The 20,591-nt window shown below is 44.0% G+C and overlaps 1 protein-coding gene across 2 annotated transcripts in view; it reads left to right on the forward strand.

Moving 5' to 3' along the window:
• The window catches only part of slc29a1a (solute carrier family 29 member 1a), a 77,444-nt gene that overhangs the window by 40,585 nt on the left and 16,268 nt on the right, over window positions 1–20,591 (forward strand). The window contains exon 1 of one of the 2 annotated variants that reach the window (XM_021613149.2): window positions 5,513–5,663. The exons of the other annotated variant lie outside the window; for it this stretch is intronic. The gene's annotated coding sequence lies outside the window, so the exon portion shown is untranslated. Of the gene's footprint in view, window positions 1–5,512; window positions 5,664–20,591 lie in introns of those variants that run through there. 2 annotated transcript variants of the gene reach the window in all.

Raw genomic sequence — 20,591 nt, forward strand, 5'->3', positions numbered from 1 at the left:
CTTGAGAGTCACCGACTGTTTCCCAAGCCTATGCAACTAGGCAGGGCTGAGCTATCGCCATCGGAACGGCAAAACAGGATCAACACAAGGAGCTGTCTGTATTGCGGGACTGTTGGTCATTTTATGTCCTCTTGCCCGGTAAAAGACCAGGCTCACCGGTAGGAGCTAATACTCTGGTGGGCCATATGGAGAACTTTTCTGATTCCCTTACTCGCACCCCTTTTCATGTCATTCTGCTGGGGAAACCAGTCCAAATCTCTTCGGGTCCTCATTGACTCTGGGCACTCTATAGGTCGGGTCATCCATAACACCACTCCCATCAACCTACGTGTGTCAGGGAATCAATCCACTCATCAACTGGTCTACGGGTGCCTCAATGGCATTACTGTGAAGAACCGTTATCCGCTACCACTCATTTCCTTGGCCTTCGAGTCGCTCCAGGGGGCCACAGTTTTCTCCAAGCTGGATCTATGAAACACCTACCACCTGGTGCGGATACGAGAGGGGGACGAGTGGAAGACCGCCTTCAACGTGACTACGAATATCTGGTTATTCCCTTTGGCCTCACCAACGCCCCTGCCGTGTTCCAGGCTTTGGTGAATGATGTTGTCCACGACATATTGAACCGGTTCGTCTTCGTCTACATTGATGACATCCTCGTCTTGTCCCGCTCCCCCCAAGAACACGTGCTCCACAGTCTGAGATGTTCTCCAGCGCCTTCTGGTTGTTTGTTAAGGCGGAAAAGTGTGAGTTTCATCGCTCCACCCTTCCCTTTCTTGGCTACATCATCTCTGCTGGGAATGTCCAGATGGATGTCGAGAAGGTGAAAGCGGTGGTGGATTGGCCTCAGTCTACGTCCAGGGTGCAGCTGCAACGCTTCCTGGGGTTCGCCAACTTTTATTGCCGCATTATCCGGGGTTACAGCACCCTGGCCTCCCCCCTGTCTGCACTCACTTATACCAAGGTTCCGTTCACGTGGTTCTCTGCCGCTGACCGGGCTTTCCGGAACCTTAAACACCGCTTCACCACTGCTGCTATCCTGGTTCCGTCAGTTCGTGGTGGAGGCCGACGCTTCGGATGTCGGAGTGGGGGCTGTCCTGTCCCAACGTTCTGCCCTGGATCTTAAGCTGCATCCCTGCGCCTTCTTCCCTCACCGCCTCAAAGCCACGGAGAGGAACTACGAGCTTCTCCCGGTGAGGATGATGTTGAAGGAATCGAGGCACTGGCTAGAAGGGGCTGAACATCCGTTCATTGTGTGGACCGGCCACAAAAATCGGCCACAAAAACCTGGAGTATTTCCACACCTCCAAGCACCCTCCAGGCAAGCGAGATGGGCCCTGCTGTTTACCCGGTTCAACTTTTCCCTCACCTACCGGCTGGGTTCCAAGAACGTCAAGCCGGATGCTCTGTCTGTCTCACCACTATAAACCCACGGTAATCACCCCAGAGCCCGAGACCATCCTTCCCACCTCGTGCCTGGCGACGGCACTCAGCTGGGGATTCGGGAAACATGTACGGGAGGCGTAACGGTCCCAGCCGTACCCTGGGGGGGCAAAGATAACCAGATGTTTGTCTGACGCTGTCCACTCCGCGGTCCTGGAGTGGGACCATTCCTCTAGGCTTGCCTGTCACCCAGGCTCTCGTCGGACTCTGGCCTTAGTGCGACAACGCTTTTGGTGGTCTACTATGGTTCTGGATGTTGCCGTGTTTGTCGCCGTCTGCGCACAGAACAAGACTCCTCGGCAAGCTCCGGCTGGTCTTCTCCAACAACTGCCTGTCCCTCACCGTCCCTGGTCCCATTTATCCCTGGATTTTGTCACGGTTCTCCCCCCGTCTGAGGACAACACTGCCATCATGACTGTGGTCGACCATGTTCTCCAAAGCCGCCCACTTCATTCTTCTCCCCAAACTACACTCGGCCAAGGAGACGGACGAGCTTATGGTGCAGCACGTCTTCTGGTTCCATAGACTCCCGGTGCACATGGTGTCCGACCGGGGTTCGTAGTTCTCGTCCCAGTTCTGGAAGGCATTCTGCGCGCTCATTGGGTCGTCGGCCAGCCTGTCCTCCGGATTCCACCCCCAGTCCAACGGCCAGTTGAAGCAAGCCAACCAGGACTTAGAGACGACTCTTCGCTGCCTAGTCTCCACCAACAACTGATATGGGTTGAGTCAACAACCGATATGGGTTGAGTATGCCTGCAACACCCTTCCTTGCTCTGCCACGGGTCGCTCACCATTCAAGTGTTCCTTGGGATATCAGCCTCCGCTCTTCCCCGAGCAAGAGGAGGAAGTCAGAAATCCCTCTTCCCAGATGTTCATCCGCCGCTGTCGCCATACCTGGAAGAGAGCTTGGGCCGCTCTGTTGAAGACCACCTCCAGGTATAGGCGACAAGTGGATCACCACCGGACCCCTGCTCCACGCTATCGGTTCGGGCAGAGGGTATGGCTCTCCACCCAGGACCTGCCCCTCCTGGTAGAGTCCTGTAAACTTTACCCCCGTTTCATTGGCCCGTTCCCCATCTCTAGAGTCATTAGCCCCACTGCTGTTCATCTTTTGTTACCCCTTCACCCTACTTTCCATGTGTCTAAGATTAAGCCTGTGAGTGTTCGACCATGGGGCAGGGGTAATCAGTACCTGGTTGACTGGGAGGGTTATGGCCCGGAGGAGAGGTGCTGTGTCCCCGCTAGAGACATCCTGGACCCAGCCCTCATCGCCGACTTCCACCGCCGGCACCCCGGTCAACTAGGTATGCGCCCAAGTAGGACACCAAGTGGTGCCCCACAGGGGGGGGGGGGGGGGGGGGGGGTTTACTGTCACACCCTGATCTGTTTCACCTGTCTTTTTGTTCTCAGGTCCTGCTTTTCGCAGTCTCTCTTTTCTCACCCTCCTGGTTTTGACCCTTGCCTGTCCTGACTCTGAGCCCGCCTGCCTGATCACTCTGCCTGCCCCTGAGCCTGCCTGCCGACCTGTTAATTCGACGTTGTCTGCATCTGGGTCTTACCTTCATACCTGATACATGCATATTTCCCTTGTTTGTCTTCAGCATATTTCTCTTGATTGTAATACCGGATGTGCTATGGAAATGCTATTAGCTTGATTCTGAAATTCAGCTCCACGTTGTAAAGTCAGTTTTAGCACCTTCAATATCCAACCTCAGCCAGGAGACTTTGTTACTATTAACAAAGTAGATTGTTGAGTTTTGAGATGACAAAACAGACATGGAATTGTAAACGTTCCCACACACTTTCAGAGAGTATTTGTTCTTATGGTAAATCTCCCCCAAACATATGTAATTATGTTTTTTCTTTCACCAAGTCTTTCAATTTGGTTGCGGCAGTGGATAGAGAACATTTCTCAAATTAACTCACGATTGTGTTTTGACAACAAGTGCCACTTTTCAGAGTGGAATGTACATGCTCTTTCGGTTGGGAGTGATGACTGCTGCTGACCCATGCAGGGCAAGCTGAATGTTCACATAATACCAGTCAGGTGTATGTCTTCAGACTATACCTCCCTTGTAAGAGCCTAAGTCCTATTGGATGTGCTCTGGCGTTATCTCTCCCTAACTTGATTTGATCTACTGTATGGTTTGAATTGTAAATCACAAGTCAGCCTTGTGACTTGCTGTGCGTGAGTGGTAATTGAGGAGCGATGGTGGTGAATACTTTCACAGTAGGGTCCTAAGGGGTATACGATTGTAAAGTACGTTTTGAACCTTCAATCATTCTGCCTTTTGAGACCAAGTGAGTATTTTAAACTGGCCTCAAATGTTTACTTGCACTTTTTATTGACTGTAATTACAGTTGGTAGTAATTTTGATGTAGTCAGATTTTTCATCCGTTTCCTCCATTTGTTTTTCTTTGTTCCCTTAATACAAAAACGAATACCTTTAAAAAAAATGCATTGCCTCAAACCATTAAAAAAATTAATTGGCCTAGAGAGAGGCTACACGAATCCACAAGGAGTCAGGAGTAGCTTATCATTTGAACCATCATTTATCAAGTCAGCCATATCAGCCATGGTTCTGAAAATGAAGTCAAAACTGTAAATGAATGAGGTTATCTCAATAATATATTAAAATAATGAAGAAAATCTTTATATTTTGAACCAAGATTGAAGTAGAACTCAATTAACTCTGATCAATCCATGATAAGGGTGTGTTCGAATCGGCAGGAGAGATCTGAGGGTATGCATTTTTATATTGAGGGACTTAATTTAAAAATTGAGGGAAAGGATGAAAAAACTGAGAACTGATAAGCCTGGCCTGTTTTTCTTTCAACACAATTACCCCTAAGGCCCCCCGTAGAATGAAGTAGAACTATCATGTTACCACGGAGATCTGTATATAATTACGAAATGCTCATGTCTTCGTCCTAACAATAGGAGTCGTTGCCCCAAAGGTGGAAAGGCAGGCAAAAGCTTAGGTCCAAAATATGCCCATAGAAACACATGGGTCTTATTTTGGCCAGATTTTGGCGAGCTTAAAACCTCTCGCTTCACCTATTCCTGTCTGGTTACCATTTTGAGAAGGAGAGCGCGAATATGAGGAGGACTGGAGGTCAACTTTGATAGCTTGCTACAACTATAATAGATTTGTATTAAAAACAATATGTTTCTTGCCCATGATGTATTTATCAATTACTGACTTCACAATAAGCCAGATTCAAGTAATTTACATTGTGGTGCTGAAACTTGGAGCAGCTCATTGTGCTGCAGGTAGGCATATTTGAGTAGGCATAATCCATTTCAATGTCTTCATCTAAATGAGACTTTACTAACAACAAGAGGGCTTTGCATTGGAGCCCATTTCTTCCTATGTAAGAAATTAGGCTATAGGCTGCTCTTTCCATAGATGTGTCGGTCAATTCCTCCACCCACCATGCACTATTTACATATCCTAAAGCACAGGCCTACCCCTTGTTAGTTTAAGATTTATAAGAAAAATAACAGTACTTAATGCTACAAACAAGCTGTAAAATACCCGGGAAAGATGTGACTGATGCATATGGGGATATTATTGTTTAGTTTATTTGACATTCAGAGGCTGAGCTATAACCTTCTATAGTCGAGGAGACTATAGAAGGGGAAGTGATCAAATTCTGACACTATCAATTGATTAAATTATTCACATACCTGTTGTAGAATATATGTTGTATTCAGTGAATTATTTGAAAAGTAATTAATTAGCTAAATCAATGCTTTGGTGATAGATAGTATCTTTAGGTTATGATCACCAAACAGTTAGTGATATTTATCAGTCATATTGGTCAAGGGGAGAGCCCTATACATCAGTGATGGGGCGCGTTAGCAGAACACGACGTTTTGGAAAGTTCAGATATAAACGTGATATGTAAACATAGAGACACGTAGAACAAGGAATCATGTCGGCTCTATTCATGGTATTTATATCTGCAAAGTTCAACAACGTATGGTAACTGAACGTGGCCCTGCTGGGGTTTATTCATTACGCCAAGTATGTTGCAAAACGTTTCGTCTGTTGAAAAACAACGTTGTGCAACAGAAACGGTCAACGTTACAAGATGTAATGAATACACCCCTGTCACTTCATGAGCTGGGGATATCCATGCGGCGACTCACTATTTCGTAAATTCGGAATCTAATCTGGACAGCGTTGAGGATAGACTACTCTTCTCACGCTAAGGTACTGTTGCATTAGAAAATTGTATTTAACTTTTTGTTGAAAACTACTTGTACATTTATATATCAATTGTAGAATATTTTACAAATGAGTAAATTATTGCAGTAACTTGTACCGCTCGCCGAGTAGCTACAATTTATGATTGCGCATTTTGTTTACGAATGAGTGACGTTAGCTTATTTCTTTGAGATGTCGCAATTGTTAGCTAAAAGTTATTCTCATAGCTACACTGTCATTTTTTTTAAAATATTTTTTTTACAACATGTTCCCCGCCTTGGTGCTGAAAAACACCGATGGTTTGTTCTAGAAAACTCTGTTGTCCTGATTTGTGAATACATTTAGCGCCAACTTTGAAGCGCGCAAAGTAGTGCGGCAAAAACAAGACAAGAAGACTGTCGGGTTGCGTGTCTGGCTAAACACCAATCTGTTTATTAACGTTAGGTAGCTGTCCAATTCTTGTGATCGGACGTTGCATTAATGTTTTTTCTTCTTTCTGAGTAAGCACGTTCGCTCATATGAGTTGGCTAGCTCGCCCTGTCAGTTAACAATGCCGAAACTGGTCACGTCTTTGATATAGTTGTGTACTCGCATGACACATGTTACTTTCAATGTTTCCCAGAAGACTTGGCTATACTATAGCCTACTATATCCAGGTCATAGAAGAATGGTTAGCCCAGCGTTACCTCGCTCGTCTTGGTGCGTGCTGTCGTTCACATGTGTCAGTGCTATTTTTGGTCATCTTCCTTGTGGGTCACGATAATGGCTTCTTTGTCTTATCATGAACAGCTGATGAACTGCAGCTAACTGAGTTAGTTACTACCATACATTAGTGGTTACTACTAGCTAGAACACAGACAGCAACCGGGTTCACTCCTGTGTGAAATGGGGGGCATGCCACGCAGTTACAATGTATTTAAACATTTACTGTTACTAGTTGCCAATGTCCATATTCAGAGAGTTTGAGTATCATTGTTAAATTGGTCTTTTTTTAGTGGCGTGAAATAATTGGTGGCAAAGGGGGAGGGTCATTGAGAACTATGCCTTTGGGGACCAGCTAGTCTCTTTTTGGCAGCAACTTTTGTTTTCAGTTCTTTCCTTTGGTCAGATAGGAGGACATCTGCTTTGATTTGGCTGACACAGTGCACTCACTACTCATCTGCTGGTTGGTGCCTCCTACTGTTCAGAGGCAACTGTCACCAACCCTTGAAGTGTATAGTAAACTAATATGTTTAATATGTTGGTCGTTTAGGTAATATACAAAGTAGGGTTAGGCAAAAACGGTATTACCGGTGGTGAAAATCTCACCCCTGCCAGAACCCCACCTTTCTAATTTCCTTAATTTTGTGGCTGGAGTCAAATACTTTGTGGCACACATCAGAGTCAAATACTTTCTATAGAACAAACTATACGTCAGGATAGGCAAACAAAATGAATAATGAATGTACAGTTGGAAGTTTACATACACTTAGGTTGGAGTCATTAAAACTTGTTTTTCAACCTCTCCACAAATTTCTTGTTAACAAACTATAGTTTTGGGAAGTCGGTTAGGACATCTACTTTGTACATGACATACTGTAAGTAATTTTTACAACAATTGTTTACAGACAGATTATTTCACTTATAATTCACTGTATCACAATTCCAGTGGGTCAGACGTTTACATACACTAAGTTGACTGTGCCTTTAATTAAACAGCTTGGAAAATTCCAGAAAGTGCCTCTTCACTTGACATCGTGGGAAAAATAAAAATAAATCAGCCAAGACCTCAGGAAAAAAAAGAAAGTGTAGACTTCCACAAGTCTGGTTCATCCTTGGGAGCAATTTCCAAATGCCAGAAGGTACCACGTTCATCTGTACAAAAAAATAGTACACAAGCATAAACACCATGGGGCCATCATTACGCTCAGGAAGAAGATGTGTTCTGTCTCCTAGAGATGAACGTACTTTGGTGTGAAAAGTGCAAATCAATCTCAGAAGGACCTTGTGAAGATGCTGGAAGAAAAGGGTACAAAAGTATCTATATCCACAGTAAAATGAGTCCTATATCGACATAACCTGAAAGGCCGCTCAGCAATGAAGAAACCACTGCTCCAAAACCTCCATAAAAAAAAAGCCAGAAACTGCACATGGGGACATCGTTATGACCAGTGTTATGCTTGGAGGAAAAAGGGGGATGCTTGCAAGCTGAAGAACACCATCCCAACCATTAAGCACGGGGGTGGCAGCATCACGTTGTTGGGGGTGCTTTGCGCCGGAGGGACTAGTGCACTTCACCAACTAGATGGCATCTTGAGGAAGGAAAATTATGTGGATATATTGAAGCAACATCTCAAGACATCAGTCAGGAAGTTAAAGCTTGGTCGCAAATGTGTCTTCCAAGTGGGCAATGACCCCAAGCATACTTCCAAAGTTGTGGCAAAATGGCTTAAGGACAACAAAGTCAAGGTATTGGAGTGGCCATCACATAGCCCTGACCTCAATCCTATAGAAAATGTGTTGGCAGAACTGAAAAAGCGTGTGCGAGCATGGAGGCCTAGAAACCTGACTCAGTTACTCCAGCTCTGTCAGGAATGGGCCAAAATTCACCCAACTTATTGTGGGAAGGCTACCCAAAACATCTGACCCAAGTTAAACAATTTAAAGGCAATGCTACCAAATACTGATTGAGTGCATGCAAACTTCTGACCCACAGGAAATGTGATGAAATAAATAAAAGCTGAAATAAATCCTTCTCTCTGCTATTATTCTGACATTTCACATTCATAAAATAAGTGGTGATCCTAACTGTCCTAAAACAGGTAGTTTTTACTAGGATTAAATGTCAGGAGTTGTGAAACTGAGTTTGTAAATGTATTTGGCTAAGGTTTATGTAAACGTCCGACTTCAACTGTATGTGTGTTATATTAAACATAGAAGAGGGAGTAAAATGTTGGCAAGCAATAAACATTGCAGAACAACTATGGCTGAATTATTATCCTTACACACTGAATCGCTGTGTCTCCAGCTCGCCTAGCTACTCACTGGACCCTATGCAAACTCGTCTACGCATGCCTTTCCCTAATGTCAATATGCCTTGTTCATTGCAGTTTTGCTTAGTGATTATTGTCTTATTTTATTGTAGAGCCTCCAGCCCTGCTCAATATTTCTTATCTAGCCCTTTTGTTCCACCTCCCACACATGCGGTGACCTCACCTGGTTTAAATGGTGTTTCAAGAGACAACCTCTCCCATCGTCACTCAATGCCTAGGTTTACCTCCACTGTGTTCACATCCTACCATACCCTTGTCTGTACATGATGCCTTGAATCTATTCTTCCGCGCCCAGAAACCTGCTCCTTTTACTCTCTGTTCCGAATGCGCTAGACAACCAGTTTTTATAGACTTTAGCTGCACCCTTATCCTACTCCTCCTCTGTTTATGTAGAGCTTAATCCAGGCCCTGCAGCGCCTTGCCCCACTCCCATTCCCCAGGCGCTCTCATTTGTTGACTTCTGTAACCGTAAAAGCCTTGGTTTCATGCATGTTAACATTAGAAGCCTCCTCCCAAAGTTTGTTTTATACACTGCTTTAGCACACTGCCAACCCGTATGTCCTAGCTGTGTCTGAATGCTGGTTTAGGAAGGCCACCAAAAATCCTGAAATTTCCATCCATGACTATAACATTTTCCGACAAGATAGAACTGCCAAAGGGGGCGGAGTTAGCCTGCAGAGTTCTGTCACACTATCCAGGTCTGTGCCTAAACAGTTTGAGCTTCTACTTTTAAAAATCCACCTTTCCAGAAACATGTCTCTCACTGTTGCCGCTTGTTATAGACCTCCCTCGGCCCCCAGCTGTGCCCTGGACACCATATCTGAATTGATTGCCCCCCCCCATCTATCTTCAGAGTTCGTACTGTTAGGTGACAACTGGGACATGCTTAACACCCCGGCTGTCCTACAATCTAAGCTAGATGCCCTCAATCTCACACAAATGACCAATGAACCTACCAGGTCCAACCCCAAATCCGTAAACACGGGCACCCTCATAGATATCATCCTGATCAACCTGCTCTCTAAATACATCTCTGCTGTCTTCAACCAGGATCTCAGCGATCATTTCCTGCGTCCGTAATGGGTCTGCGGTCAAACGACCACACCTCATCACAGTCAAATGCTCCCCAAAACACTATAGCGAGCAGGCCTTTCTAATCGTCCTGGCCCGGGTATTCTGGAAGGATATTGACCTCATTCCGTCAGTAGAGGATTCCTGGATATTCTTTAAAAGTGCTTTCCTCATCATCTTAATTAAGCATGCCCCATTCAAATGTTTTTTTGAACCAGGTACCGATATAGCCCAGATCACAAAAACATCCTTTGGTGTACTGCATTAGCATCAAATGTCCCCCGCGATATGCAACTTTTCAGGGAAATTAGGAACCAATATATTCAGGCATTTAGGAAAGCAAAGGCTAGCTTTTTCAAACACAAATTTGTATCCTGTAGCACAAACTCCAAAAAGTTATTGGACATTGTAAAGTCCAGGAAGAATAAGAGCACCTCCTCACAGCTGCCCACTGCACTGAGACTAGGAAACAGTGTCCCCACCGATAAATCCACGATAATTGAGAATTTCAATAAGCATTTTTCTACAGCTGGCCATGCTTTCCACCTGGCCACCCCTACCCCGGTAAACAGCTCTGCACCCTCCCCTCAGCAACTTGAACAAGCCTCCCCCATTTCTCCTTCACCCAAATCATCAATCTGGATGTTCGGAAAGAGCTGCAAAATCTGGATCCCTACAAATCAGCTGGGTTCGAAAATCTGGACTCTCTCTTTCTAAAATCGTCTGCCGAAATTGTTGCAACCCCGATTTACTAGCCTGTTCAACCTCTGTTTCTGTCTGAGATCCCCAAAGATTGGAAAGCTGCCGCGGTCATCCCTCTCTTCAAAGGGGGAGACACTCTACACCCAAACTGTTACAGACCTATATTCATCCTGCCCTGCCTTTCTAAAATCTTCGAAAGCCAAGTTAACAAACATTTCACTAACCATTTCGAATCCCACCGTACCTTCTCCGCTATGCAATCTGGTTTCCGAGCTGGTCATGGGTGCACCTCAGCCACGCTCAAGGTCCTAAACAATATCATAACCGCCATCGATAAAAGACAATACTGTGCAACTGTACTCTGTCAATCACCACATTTTTATCGACAGACTCAACAGCCTTGGTTTCTCAAATGACTGCCTCATCTGGTTCACCAACTACTTCTCAGACAGAGTTCAGTGTGTCATTGGAGGGCCTGTTGTCTGGACCTCTGGCAGTCTCTATGGGGGTGCCACAGGGTTCAGTTCTTGGGCCGACTCTCTTCTCTGTATACATCAATGATGTCGCTCTTGCTGCTGGTGATTTTCTGATCCCCCTCTACTCAGACGACACCATTCTGTATACTTCTGGCCCTTCTTTGGACAGTGTGTTAACAAACCTCCAGACGAGCTTCAATGCCATACAACTCTCCTTCCGTGGCCTCCAACTGCTCTTAAATGCAAGTAAAACTAAATGCATGCACTTCAACCGATCATTACCCGCCCATCCAGCTTCACTAGCCTGGACAGTTCTGACTTAGAATATGTGGACAATACAAATACCTAGGTGTCTGGTTAGACTGTAAACTCTCCTTCCAGACTCACATTAAGCATCTCCAATCCAAAATTAAATCTAGATTCGGCTTCCTTTTTCACAACAAAGCATCCTTCACCCATGCTGCCAAACATACCCTCGTAAAACTGACTATCCTACTGATCCTTGACATCGGTGATGTCATTTACAAAATAGCCTCCAACACTGTACTCAGACTACATCCAGTTTGCCATCCGTTTTGTCGCCAAATGGCCCCATATAGTACCCACCACTGCAACCTTTATGCTCTCGTTGGCTGGCCCTCGCTTCATATTAGTCTCTAAACCCACTGGCTTTTCGCACTGCTTTGCTTTATCTTGGCCAGGTCGCAGTTGTAAATGGGAACCTGTTCTCAACTGACCTACTTGGTTAAATAAAGGTGAAATAAAAAAAAACACTTTCAAATACTAGTCGAATAAGATTTTGGAGAGATGACGAATTTTGGCAAAGAGTTTATTTGTAGACTAATACAAATCAGTAGAGGATTTATGTACGGTAGACATTGGCAGGGCCGCATGTGGCCCCTTGGTGCGGCGAGGACGCGGGCGCTGAAGAGGGGGTTCGCCCAGGGCGCCATACAAGCTAGAACCGCCACATACATTTGAAAGAAATAGCCAAACCAAAAACTGCGGACATAATTGCTTTCTGCTATTAACATCAGTGAAATGTAGGCTAAATTGACAACGGAGTGAAGAGCAGAAATCTCATCTAGCAAGCAAGTCGTAGGAATGAAGACCACGAAGGGGGGGACAATTCTGTCGGGGAGATTTTTGTTTTGGCACAAAACCGGAAGTGCACACAAGGGGTGCTTTTAAAAACCAATGTATTCCCCCCCTTGTACAAAACAATTTAGGTAACAAGGATCTTGCTCCAGGAGGGGATTTAATGTCTCTACTGTAACCAAGAAGTTTGATCTTGACATCTAGCATGTTAACAAACCAAATGCATAGCTGGAAGCCTTAGCTGGAGATAATTTATTTGACACTTAGATTTCTTATAGTTAGTTATAGGCAGTGCCATATAAATTAGGATACATTTTTCAAAAGTGATCAAGCATAAAGAATGAATTTTTGTAGTGTTGTGAGCTGTTCATGTTGAGTATCCTGGTATACAAAGAATGCCATCATGTTTCCTATTAGTCCTAAATGCATATGAAAGGTGAGTTGAAGAGCTTCAGTACAGTAATGGTGTGTGTGTGTGTGTCAGTATCAGTGTTCTTTCCTGCCTGGACTATCATGTGCCTTGGAATTATCGTCACAAAGCTGAATTTAACAGCATTATTTCACTTTACACACACAGACAGTTAGGGCTGGGTGATATGGCCAAAATCTCATATCCCGATATAGGTAATTTCATATCCTGACAACGATACATATCACAATCGGAGGTCGACCGATTTAATCGGCAGGGCCGATCTCAAGTCTTCTTAAGTCGGTAATCAGCATTTTTGGATGATTATGGCCGATTACATTGCATTCCACCAGGAAACTGCGGAAACTGGCCAAAATTCACCCAACTTATTGTGGGAAGTTTGTGGAAGGCTACCTGAAACGTTTGACCCAAGTTTGACCCAAAAACAATTTAAAGGCAATGCTACCAACTACTATTTGAGTGTATGTAACCTTTTGACCCATTGGAAATGTGATGAAATAAATAAATCATTCTCTCGACTATTCTGACATTTCACATTCTTAAAATAAAGTGGTGATCCTAACTGACCTAAGACATGGAATTTTTACTAGGATTAAATGTCAGGAATCGTGAAACTGAGTTTAAATGTATTTGACCAAGGTGTATGTAAACTTCTGACTTCAACTGTATGTATGTATGTATGTATGTATAAAATATTGGGGGCTTGTATCTTTGGATGTTATTTTGGCATTAATACGTGTCAGACATCAATTTACACTTGGTATCTTGGGTCGAGTGTTAGCACCAACTCACGAAACCCCTGTCCCTCGACCGTGTAAATTGGGGCCATGTCTTTGCAGATGTAAGTTGTAACGGCAGCTGTTATCTCCTTCCATCTTCGGGATTCTTTGTCACATGCCGTGGGCAAAAGCCTCTTGTAACGTCTTTTTTTTTTTTTTGAGCACTTGACTGTACTTTTTTGGGTCATTTTTTTTTTCTTTATTTAACCAGGTAGGCCAGTTGAGAACAAGTTCTCATTTACAACTGCGACCTGGCCAAGATAAAGCAAAGCAATGTGATAACAACAGAGTTACACATCAACAAACGTACAGTCAATAACACAATAGAAAAATATATGTACCGTGTGTATAGAAGAGTAGGAAGGTAAGGCAATAAATAGGCCATAGAGGTGAAATAATTACAATTTAGCATTAACACTGGAGTGATAGATGTGCAGATGATGATGTGCAAATAGAGATCCTGGGTTGCAAAAGAGCAAGAGGATAAGTAACAATGTGGAGGTAGTGTACAGGTACAGTGATCTACAGGTACAGTAAGCTGCTTTAACAGCTGAATCTTAAAGTTAGAGAGGGAGATATACGTCTCCAGCGTCAGTGATTTTTTGCAATTCATCCCAGTCATTGGCAGCAGAGAACTGGAAGGAAGTGCAGCATCAGGAAGTGTTGGCTTTGGGGATGACCAGTGAAATATACCTGCTGGAGCGTGTGCTATCGGTGGGTGTTGCTATGGTGACCAGTGAGCTGAGATAAGGCGGGGCTTTACCTAGCAAAGACTTCGATGACCTGGAGCCAGTGGATTTGGCGATGAATATGTAGCGAGGGCCAGCCAACGAGAGCATACAGGTCGCAGTGGTGGGTAGTATATGGGGCTTTGGTGACAAAACGGATGGCACTGTGATAGACTGAATCCAGTTTGCTGAGTAGTGTTGGGGGCTATTTTGTAAATGACATCGCCGATGTCAAGGATCGGTAGGATAGTCAGTCTTACGAGGGTATCTTTGGCAGCATGATGGAGGCTTTGTTGTGAAATAGGAAGCTGATTCTAGATTTAATTTTGGATTGGAGATGCTTAATGTGAGTCTGGAAGGAGAGTTTACAATCTAACCAGACACCTAGGTATTTGTAGTTGTCCACATATTCTAAGTCAGAACCGTCCAGGATAGTGATGCTTTTCGGGCGGGAGAGTGCGGGCAGCAATCTGTTGAAGAGCATGCACTTAGTTTTACTTGCATTTAAGAGCAGTTGGAGGCAACGGAAGGAGTGTTGTATGGCATTGAAGCTTGTCTGGAGGTTTGTTAGCAGAGTGTCCAAACAAGGGCCAGAAGTATACAGAATGGTGTCGTCTGCGTAGAGGTGGATCAGAGAACCAGGCGAGGCAGTCATTTGAGAAGCCAAGGCTGTTGAGTCTGCCGATAAGAATGCGGTGATTGACAGAGTTGAACGCCTTGGCCAGGTCGATGAATACAGCTGCACAGTATTGTCTTGTATCGTTGGCAGTTATGATATCATTTAGGGCCTTGAGCGTGGCTGAGGTGCACCCATGACCAGCTCGGAAACCAGATTGCATAGCGGAGAAGGTACGGTGGGATTCGAAATGGTCGGTGATCTGTTTAACTTGGCTTTCGAAGATTTTAGAAAGGTAGGGCAGGATGAGTATAGGTCTGTAACAGTTTGGGTGTAGAGTGTCTCCCCCTTTGATGAGGGGGATGACCGCGGCAGCTCTCCAATCTTTGGGGGATCTCAGACGATACGAAACAGAGGTTGAACAGGCTATTAATCGGGGTTGCAACAATTTCAGCGGATAATTTTAGAAAGAGGGGGTCCAGATTTTCGAGCCCAGCTGATTTGTAGGGGTCCAGATTTTGCAGCTCTTTTAGAACATCAGGTGTCTGGATTTGGGTGAAGGAGAAGTGGGGGGGTGGTGGCTATTTGATGCCAATGCAGAACGCCACAGGATGTTTTTGTACTGGTCAAGGACAGTCAAGTCTGGGGTGAACCAAGGGCTATATCTGTTTTTAGTTCTACATTCTTTTGAATGGGGCATGCTTATTTAAGATGGTGAGGAAAGCATTTTTTTTTATAGCATCCAAGCATCCTCTACTGACAGGATGAGGTCAATGTCCTTCCAGGATAGCCGGGCCAGGTCGACTAGAAAAGCCTGCTCGCTGTATTGTTTTAGGGAGCGTTTGACTGTGATGAGAGGTGGTCGTTTGACCGCAGACCCATTAGGGACGCAGGAAATGAGCAAATGATCGCTGAGATCCTGGTTGAAGACAGCAGAGATGTATTTAGAGAGCAGGTTGATCAGGATGATATCTAAGAGGGTGCCCGTGTTTACGGATTTGGGGTTGTACCTGGTAGGTTCATTGATAATTTGTGTGAGATTGAGGGCATCTAGCTTAGATTGTAGGACAGCCGGGGTGTTAAATTGGGACATGCTTATGTCACCTAACAGTACGACCTCTGAAGATAGATGGGGGGCAATCAATTCGCATATGGTGTCCAGGGCACAGCTGAGAGCCGAGGGGGGTTTATAACAAGCGGCTACGGTGAGAGACTTGTTTCTGGAAAGGTGGATTTTTAAAAGTAGAAGCTCGAATAGTTTGGACACAGACCTGGATGGCCTGTAGAGTTCTATCATACTATCTCTGCAGTAGATTGCAACTCCGCCCCCTTTGGCAGTTCTTTGTTGTCGGAAAATGTTATAGTTAAGGATGGAAATGTCAGGATTTTTGGTGGCCTTCCTTAGTCAGGATTCAGACATGGCTAGGACATCCGGGTTGGCGGAGTGTGCTAAAGCAGTGAATAAAACAAACTTAGGAAGGAGGCTTCTAATGTTAACATGCATGAAACCAAGGCATTTACGGTTACAGAAGTCAACAAATGAGAGCGCCTGAGGAATAGGAGTGGAGCTAGGGGTTGCAGGGCATGGGTTAAGCTCTACATCACCAGAGGAGGAGTAGGATATGTGTACGGCTAAAGGCTGGTCGTCTAGTGCGTAGAAGGAACAGATTTCTGGGCGCGGAAGAATAGATTCAAGGCATAATGTACAGACAAGGGTATGGTAGGATGTGAATACAGTGGAGGTAAACCTAGGCATTGAGTGACGATGGGAAAGGTTTTGTCTCTGGAGACTCCATCAAACCATCTAGTAGCTGGTGAGGTCACTGCATGTGTGGGAGATGGAACAAAAGGGCTAGTAGCTAAGGCATATTGAGCAGGGCTGGAGGCTCTACAGTGAAATAAGACAATAATCACTAACCAAAACAGCAATGGACAAGGCATATTGACATTAGGGAAAGGCATGCGTAGGCGAGTGATCATAGGTTCCAGTGAGTAGCTAGGCGAGCTGAAGACCCGGCGATTCAGACAGCTAGCGGGCCCGTGGGTCTTTGCAATGGAAGAGCCTGTTGAAACCCCCGCGGACGATTTAGTCGGCAGACCAGTCGTGATGGATCGTCGGGGCTCCGTGTCAGCAGTAAAAGGATCCAGGCCAATTGGCAAAATATGTATTGTAGCCCAAGAATTGGCTGAATGAACTTCTCCGGCTAGCTGGGAGATGAGCCTAGCTTGAGGCTAGCTCCAGGCTAACTGGTGCTTAGCCAGGAGTAGCAACTGGCTGACCTGAACTAAATTTAGAGTCTCATAGCAAAGGGTCTGAATACTTATGTAAATAAGGTATTGATGTTTTTTATTTTTTTTGCGAACAGTTCTAAAAACCTATATTCTCTTTGTCATTATGGATTATTGTGTGTAGATTGAGGATATTTATTTCATCGATTTTAGAATAAGGCTGTAACGTAACAACATTTTGAAAAAGTTAAGGGGTCTGAATACTGTACACAACAACTTTTATGTTTCTAACTCTTTCTCATAAGATTCCTATGATTTTATTTGTTCTCTCAGCCAATGGCCAAAGACTTGGGTTCATCTCCATGCCTTTGTCTGTCAAATCCTCTAACACAACCAACTGTGTTACCTAGGCCTGCTGTGCTGAGCTAATGCTATTTTAGCCATGTGGAACTGATGGACTGAATATGTATTTGGCCCAGGCTTTAATTTCCAAGTACCCCATCCGAAGTAGCAGAGAAACTAGCAATGGGGAGCTTACAGAGAACTCTGCATTAATATGATTTTTTTGTTCACACCAAAATCCTAGGAGTCCTAGCCAACTGTCTTCATAAATGGGCGCTATGGTGGGATATGTGATGCTGCTGTGTAGACTGGATGTGTGTTGGCTGCCTGAGCAACCCACAGACGCACCACAGTATCATACGTACCATCCTGCTTTTACAGGCCCAGCAGTGGCTGTTATAAACCAACCCCAGCCCACAGGCTATTTGTGGAGCCCCCGGTTTTTGACATGATAATCCACCCGTGTCTGATTCAAGTACCGGATCCCTGGAAATGGTGGAGGAAATAGCTTTTGGATGATGAATCTGAGAGGGAGCCCTTGGTCGTTAAACATGAGCGTAAAGGATTGAAGTACGTGTGTGTGTTGGTCAGCACTCTCCTGTCCTCGAGGTTGGGCAATGGGGTGAAGGCAAGGGGAGCTCTGATATTTCCACTAGATTTAGCTCCTGCTAACTGCTTGCAAACTGCCCACATTAAACCAGAGGGATGAATTACAACATGTAAAAAAAACAAAACCCATTGTGATACTGTTGATACATCTATTTAGACTACCCAATAACAAGTTGTAAGTCTGTTTTTATCCAATACATGGGGGGACTGCTTACTATTCTTTCTGACAAGTTATTTATCTGCTGCTACTTTGCTCTCCTAGTAATATTCTGGAACGTTTAGCTAATTCTGAATGGGACAACTTCTCTTGTGAGTAATATTGATTTCTCCCTTAAACAGTCGAACAGTGATAAGGACTAGTGCTATATAAACTCCTGGGAAATGGTGAAGCGAGCGGTTCTTTTCACCTTGTCATGTGACCCATACACTGTCTGGGAATAAAGGTCTACCCGTCACAGAGCTGTTCCTATATGATCAAGATCACATAGGCCCCATTCTATGCTAACGCAAAGGGTGACCTCCACACTATTTCAAAGTACTTTCTTACTACTGTTTGGTCTCTTGGGAATGAGGCTAGAGTGACGACTTTAGATTTATTGCGTGACTTCAAAGGGCAAAACAACTTGTGATCTCAACATTTTGTTAGTCGGTATTTTCCTTAGGGCCGGAAGTAGGCTTAGTTGTGATTGGCTTATGAGAGTTTTACAACTTGATGTAAGAGTATTATGTTGCAGCCAACTTCCACTGCAATAGTGGTACTTAGAGTCAGTTTTATTTATTTTGAGTGGCACTGGTGAAGTGTCATTGGCTCAGGACAATGTGGGATTTTGTGTTGTGGCTCTGAGTTGGTCAGACAGGGGGACAGACTTCGGCCCAGAGGGGCACGCCAGCCAGCTGGCTCTGTTTGATGACACGTTCAACGGAGTGAGGCAGAATGAACCGGAGCTTGGTACCTCCAATTGGATTCCTTCTTCAACCATGTGACACACAGTCTCAGTAATTCCATTGGCCGTGATAACGTTGTTCTTATTAGTTTGTGCTGGATTTCAACGATTTAGCCTGTCACAGGGGCCAAGAGATTGAAATCCTATCCACATGTAGACCTTTCACTATGGACCGACCTGTCCTCAAAGGCCATTCATTTCTGGGGACAATATTTATGTAAGAGTCCAATGCAACAATTGCAGAACTGTATGTTTATCCTCTATTTTTAGTTACCATTGCCTTTTAACATTTTTATGCAATAAATACTATGGGGGAACTTAATAATGACAGCTTTTAATGTGCTGCTGGGCTCCTAATCAGAGCTTCAGATAACCTAACCCATTCAAAGTCGCCATGCCTTCCGCGACTAACTTGTTCCTTGCGTGTCAGATTATTCAGTCAGTCCTTCCGCTGATCAAGTTTTCCAATGAAACACACTATTGAGAAATAATTAGCTCGTCAAATCCAGTTTGTAGGGTTGGGCGGTATAGGCGAATATCCTTTATGGGAAAAATGAATGGTGGAAAAAGGATTGGAACCATTTCCCTGTTTGACCTCTAGGTTTTATAGGTATTATGACTCATACTGTGGCACTCTATGGAGAGGCCCTTTCTATTCATTCTTATTTCTATGCTGGTTTCCGTTGGACAAACAAAAAATGGTTGTTTAGTAACCGGATACCAACTGTTCTGTGGAGAGAGAAAAAATTGAGTTCCAATATTAGGATAATAGTTGTGATTGGAGGATAGCTGTGAGACTTATCGAATCAGGATCAACTCCTCTGTTTTCCTAGAGCTCATTAATGATAGAATATTCATTGAAGATGGCAGAAAGGCCAGTCTCTTTTTGACAATCGCTACAGTAACATTCCATTAGTCAAAGAGACTAGTACTCAGGCTAGAATGTCTGCTGTAACCAAGAAGCTGAACATGTAGCCACTGGACATCTAGCCAGCTAGCAAGTTATCAATCCAAATGCAAAGCTGGAGCCCTGAGCTGGATATAATTTATTTGACACTTCTTAGATTTCTTATAGTTAACATATATTTAGTTATAAGCAGTGGTGCAGCATGCAGCCAACTAACGCAGGTACAGCAGACTAAGGCTACCTACAGTAAAAAAAAAAAAAGTAAAAAAAAAAAATATATATATATATATGCACTACCGTTCAAAGGTTTGTGGTCACTTAGAAATGTCCTTGTTTTTGAAAGAAAATTATCTTTTTTTGTCCATTTAAAATAACATCAAATTGATCAGAAATACAGCATAGACATTGTTGTAGATGACTACTGTAGCTGGAAACGGCTTTAACTATTTTTTTATGGAATATCTACATAGCCGTACAGAGGCCCATTATCAGTAACCATCACTCCTGTGTTCCAATGGCACGTTGTTAGCTAATAAAAAATATTTTAATTTTAAAAGGCTAGTGATGGTTGCTGATAATGGGCCTCTACGCCTATGTAGATATTCCATTTTAAAAAAGTTAAAAAGCCATTTCCAGCTACAGTAGTCATCTACAACAATATCTACACTGTATTTCTGATCAATTTGATGTTATTTTAATAGACAAAAATGTTGCTTTTCTTTCAAAAACAAGGACATTTCTAAATTACCCCAAACTTTTGTGTGTGTGTGTACACTGCTCAAAAAAATAAAGGGAACACTTAAACAACACAATGTAACTCCAAGTCAATCACACTTCTGTGAAATCAAACTGTCCACTTAGGAAGCACCACTGATTGACAATACATTTCACATGCTGTTGTGCAAATGGAATAGACAACAGGTGGAAATTATAGGCAATTAGCAAGACACCCCCAATAAAGGAGTGGTTCT

Source organism: Oncorhynchus mykiss, chromosome 1 (assembly GCF_013265735.2).
Source record: "Oncorhynchus mykiss isolate Arlee chromosome 1, USDA_OmykA_1.1, whole genome shotgun sequence".
NCBI classification, from domain to species: domain Eukaryota; kingdom Metazoa; phylum Chordata; class Actinopteri; order Salmoniformes; family Salmonidae; genus Oncorhynchus; species Oncorhynchus mykiss.